General features: G+C 38.3%; 1 pseudogene; it reads left to right on the top strand.

Annotated features, from left to right (window-relative positions):
• The window catches only part of LOC144368925 (ATP-binding cassette sub-family A member 13-like), a 398370-nt pseudogene that overhangs the window by 187919 nt on the left and 187599 nt on the right, over window positions 1-22852 (top strand).

Below are 22852 nucleotides of genomic sequence, written 5' to 3' on the forward strand. Positions count from 1 at the left end.
GAACAGCTTCTCTTTATGTTACTGAAATAAACTTTACCTTTAGCTTCCCTGGTCTCTGCTCTTCTGAGGAAAGCTGGTGCCTTTTTCTCCCAAGGAAAGGTAGTAAAATTTTACAAGATGCTAGAACTCATGGAGGATACACGTGAGCTAAGCATTGAAACAGTGTTCCCTGTCTGGGCTGTCAGGATGGTTTCACCTTCTGAAAAGGCCCAGATGAATGAGTCCACATGGTTCTGTCATCCCTGATCCCTAAAGGTACCCATATATGCCAGGACAATTTAGACATAGTCATTTTTAAAGATTATTCTATGATTTAACCTAGAGCTTGTGGTTTTCTTACACAGTAGCCCTTCCGTCGGCTATAGCCCACAGAAGATCAGATCAGAGAAGAGAAAGATGCTCATCCAGCTTTTTAAACATTTCTGTGTCTTCTTTACATTCATGTGGCTATCTGCCTGTAAGTCTTAAGGAATGATGTTTTGGCAAAGGGACTTTGCGTTTTGTACCTCAGTTTCACCATTAGGACCAGGCAGAGTGGCTGGCTCCCCCAACTGCATCCAGAAGGGGTTGGAGGATTTATAAAAACAGCAGTCATGACCTTTGGGGAAACTGTAGAATACATAGTTAAAGAGTTTTTAATTTACAAAGGGCCCTTGGCTAGGTCTTTTCCACACTATGCATTTCAATTTTTTTCTGCTTAAAATTGGTGGCTGCCTTTCAATTGTGTCAAGGACCTACCATTCTCTGAGGAAGAAGAGATGGTCTTCCTCAGAGCCTTTGTCACGTTGATTCTGATGTGCCTGTGCTTGGACCTAGGTCGCACGATCATCTTCACAACCCACCACCTGGATGAAGCTGAGATGCTCAGTGACCATGTGGCCGTCCTGCAGCAGGGGCGGCTCAAGTGCTGCGGTCCTCCTTTCTGCCTGATAGAGTCCTACGGCCAGGGACTCAGCCTGACGCTCACAAAGCAAGTAAGGAGTACTGCTCTTTTGGTGTCATTGGAGAAGTTCCCTTCCTGTCTGTGGCATAAGGAACAAATTGTGACAGCCACTCGACAATAATACCCAAGTGGAGGCCTTTTGTGCACAATAGTCAGTTGCCAAAATATGTCCCTCCAGGGCTGAGCAGCAGGAGCTAGGGTCTGTGAACCCAAAGGTGCATTTTATCTGCTAGAAGGGAATGCACAAGGGCTCAGAACTACCTGACGGGTACTAGGAGCTGCTGCCGAGTATTCTAGAAACATTTTTCTGACAGGGATACTCTAGGAGTCTAAACTTGGCCTCAAGTCAGAAGCAGAGTAGTAAGGAGCTATAGCAAATGTGGTGGGACTCAGAAGCATCATTGCCTAATATCAACGGGGCAGGCCGTGGTGGTCGTGGAGTTGATCCAGGAGGTGTGGGAAGTCACTGTCAGTTCTCAATGACCTTGTCTGATCCTTGGTGACCTGCAGGAAGTCTGTCCTTGACCTCTGTTCTGTGGTTCCCATTTGCTATCCTCTCTAGCTTAGAGTACCTTGCCATCCTTGAGATGGCTTGTTTTCTTTTTTTTTCATTTCACTTCTTTTTTTTTCCTTTTTTTTTATTGTTGGTCGTTCAAAACATTACATAGTTCTTAATACATCATATTTCACAGTTTGATTCAAGCGGGTTATGAACTCCCAACTTTACCCCGTATACAGATTGCTGTATCACATCAGTTACCCTTCCATTGATTGACATATTGCCTTTCTAGTGTCTGATGTATTCTGCTGTCAGTCCTATTCTCTACTATCCCCCCTCCCCTCCTCTCCCCTCCCCTTTTCTCTCTCTACCCCTTCTACTGTAAATCATTTCTTCCATTTATATTATCTTGTCTTACCCCTCCTTTCCTCTTATATATCATTTTGTATAACCCTGAGGATCGCCTTCCATTTCCATGCGATTTCCCTTCTCACTCCCTTTCCCTCCCACCTCTCATCCCTGTTTAATGTAAACCTTCTTCTCAAGCTCTTCGTCCCTACCCTGTCCTTGTTTACTCCCCTTATATCAAAGGGGTCGTTTGGTATTTGTTTTTTAAAGATTGACTAGCTTCACTTAGCATAATCTGCTCTAATGCCATCCATTTCCCTCCAAATTCTATGATTTTGTCATTTTTTAATGCAGAGTAATACTCCATTGTGTATAAATGCCACATTTTTTTTTATCCATTCATCTATTGAAGGACATCTAGGCTGATTCCATAATCTTGCTATAGTGAATTGTGCTGCTATTAAGTTGGGAATCCTTGTCTCCCTTTTAAGAAGACTCAACCTTGTTTATTGCAATCCAATTGCTAGAACTTGAGTCTCCTTTGTGATTGTTCCATGGGATGGAGGGTGTCTCATGAACACAGACCCCTATAAATAGGTTGCAGTGCATGTAAGCAAGTTGGGCATGTGGGTCTGACCTTGCCAGGTTTATCACTGAGGATTTATATTATTATTATTACTACTACAACTACTACTGCTACTACTTGTGGTAATGGGGATTGATTTAACCTTGGACCTTGCACATACTAGGCAAGCACTCTATCACTGAGCTACAGCCCCAGCCTATTGATTTATATTTTTAACAAAGAAGAAACAAAGAAAAATATTCTGTATTATTGAATGCCTACCACTTAAATACAGTATCCCATTCAAGTTTTGAAGTGGAATGTGTATAATTTGCTTATGAGTTTACGGGTAATTGACTGGTATGTGTTTGGATTGACGTTTCTTACTGATTTCTCATTCTGTTTTCTTTTTGATAGCCCTCTGTTCCTCAGGTCCATGATCCCAAGGACATAGCTTGTGTTACATCCATGATACAGCTCTATGTACCACAAGCATTTCTCAAAGACAGCAGTGAGAGTGAGCTGACCTTTGCCATCCCAAAGGACGCAGGCAAGGCCTGCCTCGGGGAGCTCTTCCAGACCCTGGATCAGAACTTAGAGCAATTGCACCTGATGGGATATGGAATCTCAGACACCACATTGGAGGAGGTACTAAGATATGCGGAAGCTTTTGTGGCCAGTCTGCATGCAATGAAAAGACCTGAGCAGAGGGAGGGGATGGAGAACATGGTGCATTTTTATTGGTGTCAAGCACAGTGGAAGCCTGAAACTGAATGTAGTCATCTGACAGGTGACTGTTATTGTAGGGATGTAGTATTCCTGTGTGTGAGAACTTTTGTATCTTTAATCAAGGGTCATTAAATATTTATTCACTATCTTCAATAGTGAATGGTTGGCTGATTATAATTCATCACCTACAAGTTCCTGCTTCCATACTGTGGATTTCTGTCTAGGAGCTGTGGCCTTAAACTGGGCGGACGGATCAATGCAGGAGAATCTAGTATGCAAACACTGCAGCGTCCTGGCCAGTTCCCCACCTGCAAGCATCCCTCCCTCTGTGCTGGGGTTGGGACCAACCATTGGATGTAGTTTCTTTATAGCATAAAGAAGACAGACTCTTGACCAACAAGAGTCAGATAGTGAGATTTCCTCCAGGAGGAAGTTGGTGTGTTGTGCAGTCCAAACAAAAATAAGCCTTGTGTACGGTCCTTGAGGTTGGGTCTGTATGTGAGCCAAATTTGAGTTTGCATTTGACATTTCTATCAACTCTAGAAAGTGCTGCAGATTAAAAAAAAAAAAAGTACTACAAACTACAATAAAAATTAATCTAAACAAAATTTTGTACCAGTTGCTCTACTTTATCAGATTCAGGAATAATAGTAGTATAGTAGTACCTGATAAGGTTTGTTTTTTAAAAAAAAAACATTTATTTATTTATTATAATTAGGTATATACAACATAATAATGCATTTTGATTCATTGTATACAATTGCAGCACAATTTTTCATTTCTCTGGTTGTAAATCATATAGTGTCACACTATATTACAGTCATATATAACTAGGGTAATGGTGTCCATGTTATTCCATCATCTTTCCGGCCCTCATGTCCCCAATCCCTCCCCACCCTCCCTTTTACCAAAAGTTCTTCCATTTTTTCCATGTTTCCCCCCAACCTCTGTTATGGATCAGCATCCACTTATCAGGGAGAACATTCAGTCTTTGTTTACCTGCAAATGCCATAATTTTATTCTCTTTTAATGCTGAGCAATAGTCCATTGTGTGTGTGTGTGTGTGTATGTGTATATATATATATACATATATATCACAGTTTCTTTATCCATTCATATATTGAATGGCATCTAGGTTGCTTCCACAGTTGAGCTATCATGAATTGAGCTACCATAAACATTGATGTGGCTGTGTTACTATAGTATGCTGATTTTAAGTCCTTTAGGTATAGACCAAGGATTGAGATAGCTGGATCAAATTGTGGTTCCATTCCAAGTTTTCTAAGGAATCTCCATACCGTTTTCCAGAGTAGTTGCACCAATTTGAAGTCCCACCAGCAATATATAAATCTGCCATTTCCCCCACATCCTTGCCAACACTTATTGTTGTTTGTATTCTTGATAACTGTTATTCTGAATGGAGTGAGATGAAAGCTTAGAGTAGTTTTGATTTGCATTTCTGTAATTATTAGAGATATTGAACATTTTTAAAATATATCTGTTGATCCAATGTATATTTTCTTCAGAGAAGTGTCTGTTCAGTTCCTTGGCCTATTTATTGATTGGGTTGTTTGTTTTGTTGGTGTTAAGTTTTTTGAGTTTTTTTATATGTCCTGGAGATTAGTGCTCTACTTGATGTGTGTGTGTGTGGCAGAAATTTATTCCCAAATGGAGGATCTTTCTTCACCTTATTGATTGTTTCTTTTGCAAAGAAGAAGCTTTGTAGTTTGAATCCATCCCATTTATTAATTCTTGGTTTTATTTCTTGTGTTTTAGGAGTCTCGTTAAGGAAGTCGGTGCCTAATTCAACATGATAAACTTTTGGGCCTACTTTTTTTTTCTCTATTATGCACAGGGTCTCTGTACTAATTCCTAGGTCATTGGTGAATTTTGAGTTGAGTTTTGTGCATGGTGGGTGATAGGGTTTTAGTTTCATTTTGTTGCATATGACTTTTTAATTTTCCCAGCACCATTTGTTGAAGAGGCTATCTTTTCTTCAGTGTATGTTTTTGATGCCTTTGTTCTAGTATGAGATAACTGTATTTATGTGGGTTTGTCTCTGTGTCCCCTATTCTGTACCATTGGTCTACATGTCTATTTTGGTGCCAATATCATGTTATTTTTGTTCCTATAGCTTTGTAGTATAGTATAAGTTCTGGTATTGTGATGCCTCCTGCTTCATTCTTCTTGCTAAGGATTGCTTTGGCTATTCTGAGTCTCTTATTTTTCCAAATGAATTTCATGATTACCTTTTCTATTTATACAAGGAATGATGATGGGATTTTAATTGAAATTGCATTGAATATTTATAGTGCTTTGGGTATTATGGCCATTTTGATAATATTAATTTTGCCTATTCAAGAGCTTGGGAGACCTTTCCATCTTCTAGGGTCTTCTTCAATTTCTTTCTTTAATGTTCTGTAGTTTTCATTGTAGAGGTCTTTCACCTCTTTGTTAATTCCCATGTATCTTATTTATTTATTTATTTATTGAGGATATTGTGAATGGGGTAGTTTTCCTAATTTCTCTTTCAGAGGATTCATCACTGATGTATAGAAATGCATTTAATTTATGGGTATTGATTTTACTAATAAGGTTTTTGATTAGTAATTAACACTGAGATGCTAAACCAGTATCAGAAATTTTAAATAATTATGAGAATTAAAACAGTTCAATTTTCAGGATGTTAAAAGCTGAACATCATTTGTGTTTTATATGGATTTAGAGGATTACAGGCACATCACTAGGTTTGTGAATGAGGAGACAAGGCAGCCCTTTATGTGATCAAGGAGTGTACAACAGGCACCCTTGTCTGTGAATTTGCTTTCCCAGGTTACAGTTACACATAATCAGCTGTGACCCAAAGAGAATATAGAAAAATAGAATATTTTGACAGGGAGAAAAATAGAACACATAACATATTGTAGTATGTAGTTATAACTGTTCTATTTTTTATCATTGCTGTTAATCTTTTATTGTAAGATTTCTAAGTTGACCTGTGTCATAAGCATGTAGGTATATATTGGAAAAAAAACAGTGCATATAAGATTCCATATAATCCCTGGAGGTGGGCATCCACTGGGGACCTAGAAACATCCCTCATAAATGGGGGAAACCTATTGTAGTCTCAAGTAGAAAGCAGCCATCACACCTTTTGTGTAGAATACTCTAGTTATAGAAGACTATAAAACATAAAAGTATATATAATATTATAATACACTTTTATACTTAGATATATTTTATTCCCTCAAACTTGTAGCTGCTTATTTTTCCTCTTTTTAAGGTTGCAGAAATTGAGGCTCAAACAGGCTAATTTTTCTTAACCCCAAGTCACACTGTTCTAAGTGGTGGAGCTGCACTTGAACCTAGGCTTTCTACTAATGAGTTAAATTTTCTGAACATTCCTAGCTTTTGTGGGTGATGCTCTCTACTCTAAGGATCCTCAAAGTTGAACACTCATTCCCACTGCTTCCATTATGCTTTTTTAGATAGAGCAAGTTGTGGCACACAGAGACAAATAAAAAGCAGCCTAATACACACACATGATATACCAAAGCTTGCAGAGCCATTATGTCATTTGGGTCATTGATGCTATGTCCTACTTTTGTTCCTCAAGTCTTGACACAAATGCTACCTCCACAAAATGCTGAAAGGCTGGACTCCCCAGCCTTAGCTGGATCCTATCCCCTCCTTCTCCTGCTATAGGCCTGGTATGTTCTCTTGCCATCTCTGACTCTCCCATGGAAGTTGAGCTCTGGCTGTGCTCACTCTCACACTTGTGGTACCCAATGCAGTTCTTAGCACTTGTGGTTGCTTAACAAATAGTTACTGAGGAATGATGTGCAGGGCATTTCCAAAGACACATCCAGCTTCTGAGAGTAGTTATTGTCCCAAAAGCATAAGCTTTGCCCTAGACACTCCTAAATCCAGATCTTTCTACCTCCTAGCTCTAGGGCCTTGGATGAATCACTCAGGTCTTGTGAGTGTTTGGTTTTTTTATTTTTAAAATGGAAAAAAAAATCAAAACAGTTTAAATTGTTGTTCCAAAGATGAATAAAGACTTATGCCTGGATGGTCAAAATGGTCAAAAATGTTAATGGTTCTTACCTATAATGGAGTGGCATGTGAAATTGTTGCCGTTAACTTTGGAGGGACAATGGAATTAAATCATACCTATTCTACAAAATACACCTTTATCTTCATGGGTTGTTGACAGATAGCAGTCTTCCCTGTGCCAAAGTAGAAGACCCAAGAATTTCCCAAGTCCCCTTTTCTCTGAACACTTGGATCAGAATAGGTGTGAAGTCTCCTGTGGATATAAGTTTTCAGACCTGCAGCTCATTAAATGCTATACTTGCACATGAGTGTTAGAAGTTATCACTGCCTCTGAAGCATGCACAAAGTGGTAGCTTTCCCTTGCTGAGACCAATATAACTGACATGAGCAAATTAAAAGAAGACAGATTGGTTTTGGCTCATGTTTTTAGTCTGTGGTTGGCCAGCTCCATTGCTTTGATTCTGAGAGGAAGCAGAACATCAAAAAAATAAAGGGTGTAGTAGAGGAAAACTTCTAGGCACATAGTGATCAGGAAAGTGTGCATGAGAGACAAAGAGGAGAGGGTGGAGACAGGTACACCTGGGACAAGATCCAGTCTCAAAGGGCACATCTCCAGTAAGCCATTTCCTCCAACTGTGCCCCACCTGCTTACAGTTTCCACCTCCTCTAGGCCGTCCATTCAGCTATCAATGAACTAATAATTCTTTGACAGTTTCAGACCCTCATGATCCAATCATTTCCCCAAAAGCTGTGTTACAGACCAGATCCAAACCATAACATAAAAAGACCAAATATTAGACCAGAAAGCTAGTAACTTAGTTGTGAATGTTAAACCAGCATGAGTCAGTTTCCCTGAGCCATAAAGAAATGCCATCTTTGAGAGTTGTTGCACCATCCTGAGTTATTTCTCCATTTCCTTGAAAAGGAAAATTAAAATAATTTATTTTGGATTATAAGGAGACTCAGTTATTGTTGAAAAAGCTCAGACTTGTTCGTGTCCATCTTTGTAGCCACTGGGCTAATCAGGAGGCTTCCTGGTTGTATGGTGTTGTCTTATGTGTGGATTGCTCTTATTTCCTGCTTTCATAGACACTCAGTGCAGAGCACAACTTGTGGGAATATGGGTCAAGGTTTTGTTTTTTTTTTTTTTTTGCGGGGGGGGGTGAAGCACACTTATTAATGAAATAATGCATCCACCTTCAATAGAGTTATATTTACTTATTTATAGTTATACTTGTGTGTTAGGAAGAACGAGTGTTCCCTTTAAGTGACATTTTATCTGTTGTTAAAAAAATAAAAAACCCCAGGAAATCCTTTTAATATTTATCATTAAGAAGACTGAAATTTTGTGGAATGCTTGGCTTGAATATTTATGAATTTTAACTTTACAGAAAAGACAAAACAAAACCAACCTACAAAGAAGGTCTGTTTCTTCTGGGTGGATGCTTTGTTCTTAAATGTTTTGTTAATTTTTGTGGTTACATGACCAACAATGCTATCTCAAAGAGAAGCCTCAGAAATATTTCTAATATAAGTGAGAGGCTTATTCCCAACATTAGTATATATAAATGAGACAGTTCAATGTTCTTTTCCACACCTGCTTCTCTCTTTTTCTTTTTAATTATTAGTTCTGGTTGGGTTTTACATCTGAGATGAAAGTAAAGAGCGGCAGGAATAAGAAAAGTCAGTCCTGCTGTTTCCACGTTAGCTTTGCTTGTGTATATCATATAGTCTGCAAAAACCTTGCTAATCCTTCATTAGCATTATTTTAGTAAAAACTAGATAAATCAGTTGAAAAAAAATCGACTTGACCAGGCTACAGAAGGCTGCTCCCTGTTGGAACTGGAAGCTGAAGAGGATGCCAGTGGTCAACCATGTCTGCATGTTAAGAATTATATGCTTATAAATTCTACTTATAAATTAGAACTGAGGTTTCCATGTTTTCCTTGTATATCCCGCTAGGGCAATGCAGACCCCTTCCAAGAGCCCAGTCTGGACACATTCTGAGGGATAATACCCATCAATGCTCTCTGTGTTGGCATTGAGGTTGGGGGCTCCCAGTACTGGCCCAGAACTCAGAACATTGAGACTGGAGTTCTAATCCACACTATCAATTATGCATGGTCTCTCTATGGAACAACCTTGCCAGATATAGTGCCCTTGATTGTAAACTGGGAATCATTAAGAGAGCCACAAATGGGGTTGATGGAAGTCTTAGCATGGTGCATGGCACGCAGGCAGATGTTATTCCTTCAATTCACAGGGCATCATAATAAGTTTTCCATTGTTGTAACAAAATACCTGAGGCTGAGTATCATAAGAGGAAAGAGGTTTATAAAGCTTAAATTAATGAAAGTCCAAGATTGGGTAGAATCACCTTGTTGAGTCTCATGAAAGACCTATTGACTATATCATAATATTGGCAGATGGAATTGTGATAGGAGAGGGTAGGGAGAAGCTGGGTTCACTCTTATAACAATCTATTTTCTCAGGAACCAATCTCTGAGACCCAACCCAGTCTTTTCATCCATTATCAATTTCATTGTGAAGGTGCTTGTGACCAATCATATCTGATAGACCTCACCTCTTAAAGGTTCCACTACCTCTCAATACTACCACACTGGGGACTAGGACTCCCACACATGAACCTTAGAGAGACACATTCAAACCATATGCAAATCCTTGCACAGAAAATCAAGGAAGATGTCTCAGGAGTAGCCACTAAACTGAGACAGTCCCCAAGGCCTGGTCTGCCCTGCACAGCACCTCTACAATGGAGGAGAATCCTGCTCAGGGGCTCTCACACAGGAGTGCAAAATCTTAGGAGCTGGAACCTTGCTCTGTTTTCTGGGCTGTTCCCTGTTTCCATCCCCTGGCTTCTGCTTTGCTTTTTTATTCACCAGATTTCATGCCCACCTTCTCCTGGTACAACGACAACTTCTCCTGACGTCTGTTCTCTTCCTCATTCTCCTCCCTGAATAGCTGTGGCCTATTAAAAACTTGTTGTACTGTCAGTCCTGCCATGCCCAGAGATTTAAACCAGATTTGAAATCTCTGTGTATATATCATTTTTGACAGAAGTTACCCAATCAACAATATTTCTCTTAAGCAGTTTCCATTTTCCTGGCAACATTTTCTACTATAAAGGACTCGGTTCTACAGTTACTCACTTTCCTGTTGTGGGGGATACTTAGGTTGTTTCCTATTTTCTGATTTTTCCCAATAAGATGATGCAAAAATTATGAACAGGGTCCACCACCATCTCTGTGGATCAATTCCCAGAAATTACTGGGTCCATAGATATAAACCTAAAGTCCTGTGATGGTGTCAAATAACTGATTTCAAAAACTATCATACACATTTGTGCCCCTGTATGCTTTTGACCATCTGTCACAATCTTTTCATCATTTCAAAACAAAACCAATGCCTCCCACTCACATTTGGGATTTTCTAACTGACCCCTTTCCTAGTCTCTTCATGTGCAGTGGAGGGGGGCTGGGAATCAGGGTGAGGATATTGACTGTAGTGATATGATGAACTTGGGTAACCTAGGCTGGAGTTTCATTATTTTTTAAATTTATTTTTTAAAGCATTTTTAGGATTATAGCAAAATTGAGCGGAAAGTACAAAAAGGTTCCCATTTAACTATCCCTCACTAACCCTCACCCAGCTTCTCCCACTATCAATCTTCCCCACAAAATGATACATTTGATACAATTGATGAACCCACATTGACACATCACCATCAGCCAGAGCCTGTAATTTACCTTAGTAACCTAAGGTAAATTCACATTCTGTGGCTTTGGACATGTGTATAATGACATCTGTTTTATATTATAGCATTATACGGAGAGTTTCACTGTCCTAAAACTCTTTGTGTTTTGATTTTTCATTCCTCTCTCCCACCAAACCTCTTGCTAGCCCTGATCTTTTTAATGTCTCCATACTTTCACCTTTTCCAGGGTGTCAGAGTTGGGAAGCAGGCAGTATGTAGCCTTTTCAGATTGGTTTCTTTCACTTAATAACATGCATGTCACTTTCCTTTTCATGGTCTGATAGCTCATTTCTTTTAAGTGCTGAACGGTATTCCATATTCTGGATGAACCACAGATTATCCACTCACCGACTGAAGAACAAAACACCTTGTTTGCTTCACAAGTTTTGACAATGATGAATAAAGCTGCTTTATTCTTAGTTTCCATCTGTACATCTGTGCGCAGGGTTTTGTGTAGACATAAAATTTTAACTCATTTGGATAAATACCCAGGACTCAATTACTGAGGCATGTAGTAGAAGTATGATAGTGTTGTAAGAAACAACCAGATTGTCCTCCAAAGTGTCTTTAGCATTTTGCGTTCCCACCACAAATGAAGGAGAGTGCCGGTTTCTCCCCATTCTCTCTCTCCAGCATTCAGTGTTGTCTTCTGATTCTAGCTGTTCTGATGGTCAAGTGGTGGGATCACACTGTTGTTTTAATTTGCATTTTCATGATGACATATGATGTGGAGTATCTTTTTATATGCTTAGTTTCCATCTGTACATCTTCTTTAGTGAGGTGTCTGTTATGGTCTTTGGCCAAATATTTAATGGTGCTATTTGTTTTGATATTGTCGACACTTAAGAGTTCTTTGTTTCTTGTTTGTTTTTTTGTGTATTTTTGAGGTAGGGGTGGTACCGGGGATTGAACTCAGGGGCACTTGGCCACTGGACCACATCTCCAGCCCTATTTTTATTTAGAGACAAGGTCTCACTGAGTTGCTTAGTGCCTCATTTTTGCTGAGGCTGGCTTTGAACTCACAATGCTTCTGCCTCAGCCTCCCTAGCCACTGGGATTCCAGGGGTGTGCCACCACACTTGGCAAGTTCTTTGTTAACTTAATTTTTCTTGCCTCTAAAACAGAAATATCTTCCCTAACTTCTACATACATGTTTTGCTTGTGTCAAATAATCTAATAATTATTTGCTTGTGTCAAATAATCATAACAATGATTTCAGACTATACATTGCAAGGTAGTACACAAAGATGAGAACATATCAATATTTCACCACTATTTGGATCTGTCATGCATGTGCAGTGATCTATTCTGTGGTCAAACCTTGCTGTATTTTAATCTCTCTGTATTTCTAATGTCGCATCAGGTTTTCCATTAGAACATAACTTCTAAAGAATTCATTTTATCCTATATTTCTTACAAATTTCTATTTCTGTTTAGTATTCATTTTCTTCTCCAACATTATCACTATTTATACTTTATTCATCCATGTTCCTTTTGAAAAAAATTTTTAATTCTCCTCCTCTTTGTGCTCTGTTTCTTAAAAATAAATATTTATTTAATTCCACACAGTAAAATCTATTCTATGAGTCTGACAAATGCATAAAGTATGAAACAATCCCCACAATTAAAATACAGATCGGTTTAATTCCCACGACCATTTCTACTTCTTAAAAGAATTCATGCAACTTGCCTCTGCAGGTGGATTTTTCTTTGACCAGGATGCACACTCTTGATGTGTCACCCCAATAACAAATCCAACTAGCAGGAATAGAATGAGTTGCTCAATTTCTTTGGAGGTATAATACGTGTTTCTCAGTTTCTTTTAGAAATTTCCACCTTCTACATTTAGTACGTGCTTTGTACATAATAAGTCCTAAATAAATATTGATTTATGAGATCCTGTATATTTCTCTTTTTCTCCCTTTCCACACACAGATGTTAAGAAAAAGAAGAAGGTACTTGTCTTCAGTGCAACAACAGGCAAAGGATTTGGACTACATAAAATATATATGAGATATAACAAATTGTGATATTATAGTATATTTGGATCTGCTTGAGAAACATATCTCAAATTGGAAAAAGATTAAGTGCCTTTCAAGAATTTTCTTTTGTTTGGTATAACTTATAAAATTTCTATCTCAACCAATTTCATCTCTTCACACTTGATGATCACTGATTTTGCCTGTTCATGTCTGCCATCAATCCACAGTTGGTGTGGCTGGTCCAGAACCCTTCCTGTTTTTCCTTTGTTCATCTGCATTTTGTCTGATGACTTCCCTGGAGTGGGGAGGACCTGCCAAGTAACTCTCCTGACTCTCTCTCTCTCTATGCAGTTAGAACACAGATTTCATTTTTAAAGTGTTGGGGACCACAAATCAAGTCAAGATGGCGCCTGGCAGTTTGCCAGGAGGAGTGGTTTGTGAGGCAACGCCACTGGAGCCATTAAGTTGGTGGAGATTCCTTATTGGCTAACTGCTGTACCTAGATGATGTTAATTGAGTCAAGCTGTGTGTAATCAGTAAGGTATATATACCTCTGCTGTTTTGTAATAAAGCGGCTCCTGCTACCTTGGGTGCCTGCTACCTTGAGTTCCTGCTCAATTCCCGCTGAGTTTCCCTGCAATAAAGCAGTGTCCGCTTCAACCTGCAAGTTGCTTGTTACCTCCTAGTTATATTGCCCAGCTGGACTGCAGCATTAAAATACAACAAATTTCATATCATGGTCTCTAAATATACCCACAAGCTATGAAAGTTGAGATTTGATATTGGAGTGTGCCTCAATGTTATAAAGACATTAGTACTTTCTACTCTAGTGCTTGGAGCTAAGGAGAATGCTGGCAAGGAATGAGGTTCAATCTGTGTGGGACTGGGGACCACGGAGAGCTGGAGAGTGTGGCTATGCATATAGAGTCCTTTTCAGAAATCTCCAAAGACAAGGTTTTTTATTTATTTTTTTATTGTTTGCATCATGTAAATATAGCAAATTTAAGAAGTATATGTTAATTAATTTTGAAGTTTGAGTAATACGATAGATGGTCAGATTGCCTGTGAGAGATGGGCAGTTTCTTCCCATCCAGGTTGCTTGGTGAGTGGGTTCTCTTTACAGCATTGTCAAGAGGGCTGTAGATGTTCCTTGGGTGTGTGACTCAGTGGTCCCCATTGCACATAGCATTTAGAGATGGACTTTGGATGAAAACCAGGTTCAGAGTAGAGTTTGATCTGTTTTTAAATTTTTTTCCTTACTTTTGGGGTACAAAAAGAACAAAGTTTTTCTACTCAGTTCACCTATTCAAATGTCATTTGTGTCATGCCTTTAGGAGCAAAGCTGAGATCCAGGATCATGATCTGTGCCTGGTTGTATCCTCCTGAGTCACTGTGAGTCTGCAAAACTTCTGATTACTTGACTTTTGTTACCTCAGTATTTTTCAATACTGCAGAGCCATGATTTTTGCACAGTGAACTTCAATTTAGGTTTGCCTTATTTCCTTGGGTCAGGCTGTGAATTTTTGCCAGGAATATTGTAGGAGTGAGGTGTGTCTCCTTGTTCCCCATGGCTTGGCCTATGGTGCTGGTGAGGAGACCCATGATCACCCAGGTGAGGCAATGTCTGCAGGCTTCACTTGAAGTTTAATTTCCTTTCTTCTTTATTATTTTTTGAAGAAACATTTAAGATTCTCTAAATTCTACTTTTTTTCACCCAACAGTTTTCACATCCATTGATATTCCTTGCCCAAATTAATTATTATTATGCCATTTGCCACATGGTGATTTTTGTAATTCTATCATTCATTCCACATGTTTCATTCAGTTGGCATTATTTGGAGGATGAACTGACTCTTTACTGAATTACTTATTTATATCAGTAGCAACTCACAGCTTTTTATTTTATTCAATGATCTACGTACGGTTCATTATGATAATTATTTATTTCAATGATCATATCCCAGCAGGTTTAGGAATGGGAACTCCTTAACTTTGGCTTCTATGCCTTATAATACATTCCCTATTTCTTCTTTGAAAATTTTCTTACTTTCTGATGGAACAAGATGCTCTAGGATCACTCTGAGCCTTCTAGCCCTGGTGCCAGAATCAGCCATTTCTCCAAGAACTCCTAGCTGCTCTGTATACACATGGCAATCGGGGATTGCTAGTGGGTTCTCACTTGGATTAAGTAAGAGAGTCATGTCTTTATTTGCTTCTTTGTGGAAAACCGCAAGCTCAATTTCAACCCAGTAGCACAGCATCCATTCAGCATTTCCTCTTTCCTTATTTGTTATAAACATTTTCAGTGCTCCTGAACCTGCTCTATTCTCCTATATGCAGCCAATCTGCCAAACTCTCTACAGTGCTGTGCTACCTGTGGCCCTCCTGTGGGAACCTGCTCCACTACCATCCCACTTTATGCTGGTCCCATTTACTAATCTTGTGCTTCTGTCACCAGGTAGGGAGGGGGAGAAAGAAGGGAGGAAGGAAAGAGAGATGGAGAAAAGAAGAAAAGGAAGCATATCCTTGCTTTATGGAGAAACTGTTTTCTACTTCTCTCGGTGATATATCACTTTTGCTTGTTTTAAAAAAATTATATTTAATATTTTGAGGATGCTTCATTTGGGGACTTAGGATTTCTTAATTTAAAATAGCCTCAAAGTTCAATATTTTTGACAGCCTGGTGTCTTCTAAACACCGAGCTATCCATCCTTCAGGCTGGAAAGCTGGGGCCCATCCTTGCGTTTTCCATTTATAAACATGCATTGTGGAATGTTGTAGGGCCCAAGTCTGACCTAGAGTTGACTTTTTTACATCTTATCTGATTTGTTCCCCACACTTGTGCAGACTGAATCCAAGATGGTAATGAGTTGCCTAAGATCAGAAACTAGAATTTAATTGGGTTGGACTCCCCAATTTTCCACTCTACCTACTGTGTCAGTAGCATGAACCTTGAAATGAGAAGATACTCCTGAGTTATCTGGGTTGCCTGATGTGATAAAATGATTTTACTTATAAGTAAGAGGAATGTGGGATGCTCAGATAGGCAAAAGATGATGTCATCACGGAGCGGTTTCTGAGCTTGTAAGATGAGGGTGGCCACAAGTCGAAGAATACAGGTGGCCACTAGAAGCTGGAAAAGGGAGGAGGGAGTATCCTCCCTTAATTTTAATTCAGGAAGGCCCATTTATATTTATATTGTCATAAGTCAGCATGTTGTGCTGATGTGTTATGGCCACAATAGGAAACTCATACGCATTGCTATATAGTAATACAATCTTATAATTGCACCATTGCATTGTGCAGCATAACAAGAAACAATCTGCTAAGAGTCCTGTATTTGGAGACTGGAGGTACCTTTCATGTTTATCATCTAAGTTCTTTACATGGTGCCATCGTTTTCTTTTGAAAAACAAAAGCAGAAACAAGCAAGAAAACCTATCACTTTGGGTAAACTAAAAGAATACAGTCTTTGTTACATTCTGGCTAAAGTTTGGAAATTCTTCTGTTAATGCCATCACTCAATTGGACTCTGTAATTTCTAGTCTGTCATTTTCTTACAGAAGTTTTGTCAACTTCATCAACTTCTCTGGCATCTAAGCCAAAAGGCACCTTGTGCTGACCATCTCCAGGATATAGTCCATCATACTGACACTTTAAATGTGGATCACATCTAGGGTCTAACACTATTTGACAATGCCCTTTAAACAGAGAATATAGAAGGATGAACCACTGCATTCCAGTCTGAGGGATTGATAGCACATCAGGGTTGAGATGACACTGGGCCATCATAGATACTTAGACCCTAAAGCTCTTTTAAATTAAGAAGACAAAGTTCCCAGATGAAGAATCCCCAGAGTGTTGAATTTATTGTCCCCTGAGGCGAAAGAGCAGAAATCTCATAGGCACTGAATTTAAAGCTATATTTTAGATAAGATCGAAAACAACTTTCTTGTCCTTTTTATAAAAGAGGCAGGCATAGTTTTTATTTGGTCCATGTGAGTTGGTCTAAGGCCTCCATTCAATTCAATGTGAGAAAAATGCATACAAGGAGGAGGAAGATGTGTATATGCATAATATCAATTTATATCAAGCACACAAATACAAGTTCTTCTTAAACTGTGGGAAATGTGGCTGAGATGTTATACTTTTACCTTGCTTTCAAATAGCTTCCTATGGATTTGCCAAAGCTATCTTTTTGGAAGAAAGGTTTGTGTTGGAAGGCCTTTCTCATTCTTAATTGGAGTTTTTTTTTTTTTTTGTCTTTTTTTTTTTTTGCAAAAAAAATTTACACCTCTTTATAATTGTACAAATGAAAGAAAACATGTTATCCTGCTTTGACTGTCTAAACAAACAGTCTTTTGAGAAGATTTGGCCTTTAAATATGATAAAGTTTTTACTAGAAGATATTTATCAGATAGTAAAGAAAATATTAATGTTATAATGTGAACCTTCCATTTTCCAAACTCAGTGGAATGTTCAGAATCTTTTTAAACATCATCCATTACATCCCTGGTAATGTTCTATTCTGGGTGTTAGGGTTCCATGAGACATTTACCAGTAGCAGTTTCACAGTATCTGTCTGAGTGCTTTCATTTAGCATGAGAATTACAGCTAAAAGAATACATACTATCTGCTAGGAGGAGCTCATATTTTTGACCACAGCGATCAGTATCATATTGTTTTTTGATAAATGTGACCTTTATCAACTCTGTTTGTTGGACTTCTTTTGATGGTTTCTTTCATTTCTTGGAGACATCCGGTTAATGTGCCTGTAGTTAAGGTGATTGAACACTAGATGGCACTCATCACATTCTTATTTTCTTAGATATGCCCTTCACCTTTCACATGCCAAATTGAAGAAATTCTGACACAAGGTACCTTGATTCTTAGTGTTGTCTTGTATTAGGCTCACATCCTCCACTGATCTGTGAAATTATTGAGAACAAGAACTCTGCTCTTTGTTTTTTCTTTCGACACACACATATATGCACCTGTGACACACATTTCAGACACATTCACTCATGGATGGCACAGAGCCTTTTTCATGAGAACAGGAAGAGATGGAAAATTCAAAAAAAAGATTGGTAAAGATTTTTCTAAATGCATCTTTTATTGTCTAAAAATGCTTATAATATTCACTGGTACATGTTACCATTAAATAAAAATTCCATTTAGAATGAAATAAGAAGGAAAATTCTTCCTCAGTGGACAATTCTTGACTCAGGCTACTTCTGTTGTTTATAATTTCAGTTCTTTATAAATGCACTAGGTGAACACTCATTGCACTAAACTTTAGTGCCATCATCTTATTAAGTGGTGATAACAATAGTTGTCTCACTGGATTGATTTCATGATGAAGTATGCATATATCATGAACATTCTCTGGATACCCTTAGAACCAGACATTGCCCATTTCTTGTATGCCAGGAGTGGTTCTTACCACTCTCCCTGTGAATGCATTTTTTACTGTTTACAATAATCTTGTAATGTGTATCATCTTATTATCACTTACCATGCTGGGAAACTAAGTCACAAAGTGGTAAAATAATTTGTTCAAGGCTACATGGCTGGCACACACTCAGAATGTTGTTATGAATCATCATCGTCCTTATTATTTGCAGTGGTTGTGAGGTTTGCAGTCTTTCCTGGAGGTGTTATGGGGAAAAGGAAAAGAGTGTTATCTTTCAGATGAAGGTAACTGCATCTGATCTAATGAAATCTCCTGACCTTCACCATTGTTGTGGATGCAGGTTTTGCTCAGTAGGATTCCATCCAAACTAATTAACCACATGCAGAGAGGTTGTATGCCTCTCTCTACAGGCTTGCTTGCTCTCTGCTGCTTCTCTCTGGGGCCCTTCCTTTGTTATCCCCTGTGGACTGGGGGGTTCTCAGCAATAAACAGAGACAGTCATGCCTTTTGGCTTATTTAATGGAATCAGAATGATGATGATATTTACAGAAATCAGAAATTCAGGCAGGGTATGGACACATTGAGTGTGAGGTACCTGCTGATGGTCAATGGAACTGTACCCCTTGAAGTGGGTCCAGGGTCATGAGCTCAGATATTTTGGATGTATACACAATTAGGAGGGATGGAAGCACATGCACAGATGACCCCAAAGGAGACATGCCTCACTTGGTGTATGACCCATAGAAGATGTTCCTTAAATCTTGGCTAAAGACATGAATGATAGGATAGCTACTACCTGATTCCAGAGTCTGTAACCAAGTCCTTTACAATCAGCTTCTACTGAACTTGCACTACTGTTGTCATTAGGCTTTTTTACAGACAAGACAGTCCACAATGTTAGTTGGTGAGGTGGTGCAAATGTTGCCAACATTGGAGCCTCAGCCCTTGACCACAGGGCTGCACTGCTGCAGGGCTGAGGCTCTTTAGACTTCTATGCATGGACCAAAGTGCCCTCTCTTGCACTCTGCCCAATATGTGTGTTAGGGATTCTCTCTTCATCTTTTCATAAATCCCTGCCAGGTCTCTTGGTGCAGTTCAAAAGCCTCAGTGTCCCCAGCCCATCACATCCCCCTTTGTTTTAGCTACACTCTTGCTTCTTCATCATGCTCTGTTGCTTTGGATCTGAACACACAGATCCCAACACACAGTTGGGCTTCTGCTTCCACTGCTAACTACTCACTGACTTCAAACAAGTTACTTAAATTAACTGCTGTAGTGAAATGGCACATGGAGAGCATACTTTCAGTGGGGATTTTTTTTTTTTTGCCATTTACTCTAAATAAATTGTGAATGATTTAAATTGTGACTTCACATTTATCCTCTGATTCACCTGTGAGTTTCTAAGATGCTGGCACAGTGAGTCACAAATTTGATTTGAACTGGATATATCCTATTACTGATTTCCCTCCATCCCTCTCTCCCCCTGCCTTCTGCTGTTTGTGATTTGACCAGCTTCTGCCAGCATGTGTGGGTCCTGAGGTTCAAGGTCAAGTTACATTCATCTTTGCATATTATGAGCAGTCTATTGACCAACCTGCTGAGAACCAGGCGGCCTTAGATTTATACCAATTAAATGAAATATAGAGTATGTTTGATGGATGCTGTTGTTATGACCTCATTGGGTGGTTGAGGCAAAAGAAATGTAATGTGGGGAGAATCATAAAACATGCATCTTTTTTTTTTTCAAAAAGGTGTTTTTGATGCTTTTGCAAGACTCCAGTAAGAAATCTCATATTGCTCCAGGGACCCACTTACAGCCTCAGAACCAGAGACCCAGTGGACCTTCTTCTGCATATTGTAAGTGAAGAGTGGTGTTTTGTTTTGGCTTGTTTGTTTATTTAGTTATTTATTTTATTTTATATTTCAGTTAGAAGAACAATGTCTTTGACCTTACATACCATCCTTTGTTTGAAAATTGGAGTAACCAGAGCCTATGGGATTAGATAGCGAGGGGGACTTAAGTGCATAGAGGTCAAACATTAAAAGCTTACAGTTTTGTCTGATTTGAAACTGACAACTGTGTGTTTATGAGGCAATTTGATCTTTTCTGCAGAACTTATATCAGAGATTTCTCAGTATATACGGTTAGAATAAGGAACACTGTTCATCTTGCTTTACCTTCATGACAAATTGACCAGTGCCGTCTGTATTTGTGGCAGGCCTATGTGTGCAGGAACTTTGTGGGTAATGGGTTTAAGAAACTACAGATGTGTGCTTTGTGTTCATGGAGAGTGTCCACTTCAGATAAAAATGGTTCTCACTTTTGTTTGCAGACTTCCTTACATCTAGGTCTTAAGGATGACTGGACAGAATCAAGATTTGGTTTCTAAGCGTGAGACTGTAGTTCTGATTCAATCCAATTCCAAGCATACTTATTAGCAACAAGTTACCAAAGAGGACAGGGCTCTAGGAACTGGAGAGTTAAATGACTTGGAGCCTCTCTTTAAAGATATCAGACATGGGTTACAGATCCATGAATAAATCACTGGAATAAGTATGTTAAAATGTTTTTATCCTGGTGCATTGCACATGCCTATAATCCCAGCAGCTGGAGAAGCTGAGGCAGGTAGATGCAAGTTCAAAGCCAGCCTCATCAATTTAGCAAGGCCCTAAGCAACTTAGCAAGACCTTCTTTCAAAATAAAAAATAAATGTGTTCTCTCCATTACTGTATGAGTGAAATAATTGCTATTTTCCTTTGTAGCTCTCGTTATTGTCACATTTTAAAAACTATGTATTTTAATAATTAAAATAGGTGCTTAATAGTTTTCATTATGGTTTTAGTTTGCATTTTCGCAATGATTATTATGACAAGCATATCTTTTTTCCTTTATAACAGTTTTCTTGAGATATACTTCACATGTTCCACGGTTCAATCATTTCAAGTGTGCAATTTAGTCGCCTTCACAGTTTTGCATCCATAACCACAGTCTACCTTAGACCATTTTCATTACTGTAAAAAGAACCCCCATGTCACTTGGGCATCGCTGTACAATATGCCTGTCCCCTGCAGCCTTAGAAAACCTCATCCTTCATATTCCTATAAGCTTACCTACTCTGGACACTTTATATAAATGTAATTATATGTGTTCTTTAGGACTTGCTTCTTTCATTCAGCATATTTTTTTTCAAAGTTTACTTACATTGTAGCACATATCACTCAGTACTTCACTTCTTTTGATTGCCAGATATTGTTCTATTATACCACATTTTGTTGGTCTATTCAGGAGTTGATGAGTACTTGGTTTGTTTCCAATTTTTTACTATTGAAGATATGTTGCTGTGAACATTTGTGTACAAAATTTTTGTGGACCTGTGTTTTCTCTGATGTGGACATATAGGAGTGCAATTGCAATTGCTTGGTCATATTTAAACCATTTGGGGAACTGACAGGTTGTTATCTAGAGTGTCTACACCTAATATTTCCAGCAGAAGTATAAGGATTCTGATTTTTCTATGTGCTCACTAAAATTAATAATTAATAATGTTGAATCTCTTTTCTTGTGTTTGTTGGTATTAATAAACCTTTGAAGAAATGTCTAATTGAATTCTTTGTTCATTTTTGAATGAGGTCATAGTTTTTGCTTGTTTTTATTGTTTAGTCATAGGAGTTATTTATTTGTTCAGGATATCAATCCCAGTGTATTCAGTTGTTTGAAGAGGAGCAACTTATTTTCATCTGTTATTTATGCTTCTTCTAAATGCTGTTTAATTCTCTGTGTCTTTCTTGGTGTTCTGTTGGGTTGTTCCCTCTACATTGGAGGTGGGCATTGAAGCTTCCTATTATTATGTAGAACTGTCTATGTTTATCTCCATTTCTTTCAATGTTGCTTACTATGTCTGGGAGCTCTTGTATTTGGCTCCTATGTGTTTATAATTGTTATATCCTCTTGGTGAATTGATTCTTCTTATGACAGGCTCACCTTAACATTCTTCTTTGTCTCTTGCTATTGCTTTCTACTTATCCTATTTGGTATGATTTAGTATGGTGATGCTGGCTCTGTTTTGGTTACTATTTGCATAAAGACAGTAATATAGTTTAATCTTTTTTATATAATCAATGCTGCCAATCTATACCTTTGATTAGAGAGTTTTATCTATATAAAGCAATTCTGGATAGGTAGCCCTTATTTTGCATTTTGCCATTTGTTTTCAGTGTGCATTATAGCATGTCATTCCTCTTTCCTTACATTGCTTTCCTGTATTTCTTTGTTTTCATAATGACATGTTTTGGTTCTGTTCTCATTTGCTTTTATGTGTATTTTATAAATATTTTATTTGTGGTTAGCAAGGGGATTAGATACAATATCCTAAAGTTATAAGAATCTAACTTAATGGTAACTTAACTTCAGTTGCGTACAAAAACTTTAGCACTTTGCATCTCTACTCCACCCACATAAATTGCTGGTGTCAGAAGTATGCATGGTATATGTAAATTATATATATTATGTAAATTATTATTTATATGTTATGTGTTTATTAA

This window comes from Ictidomys tridecemlineatus, chromosome 12 (genome assembly GCF_052094955.1).
Source record: "Ictidomys tridecemlineatus isolate mIctTri1 chromosome 12, mIctTri1.hap1, whole genome shotgun sequence".
Classification (NCBI taxonomy): domain Eukaryota; kingdom Metazoa; phylum Chordata; class Mammalia; order Rodentia; family Sciuridae; genus Ictidomys; species Ictidomys tridecemlineatus.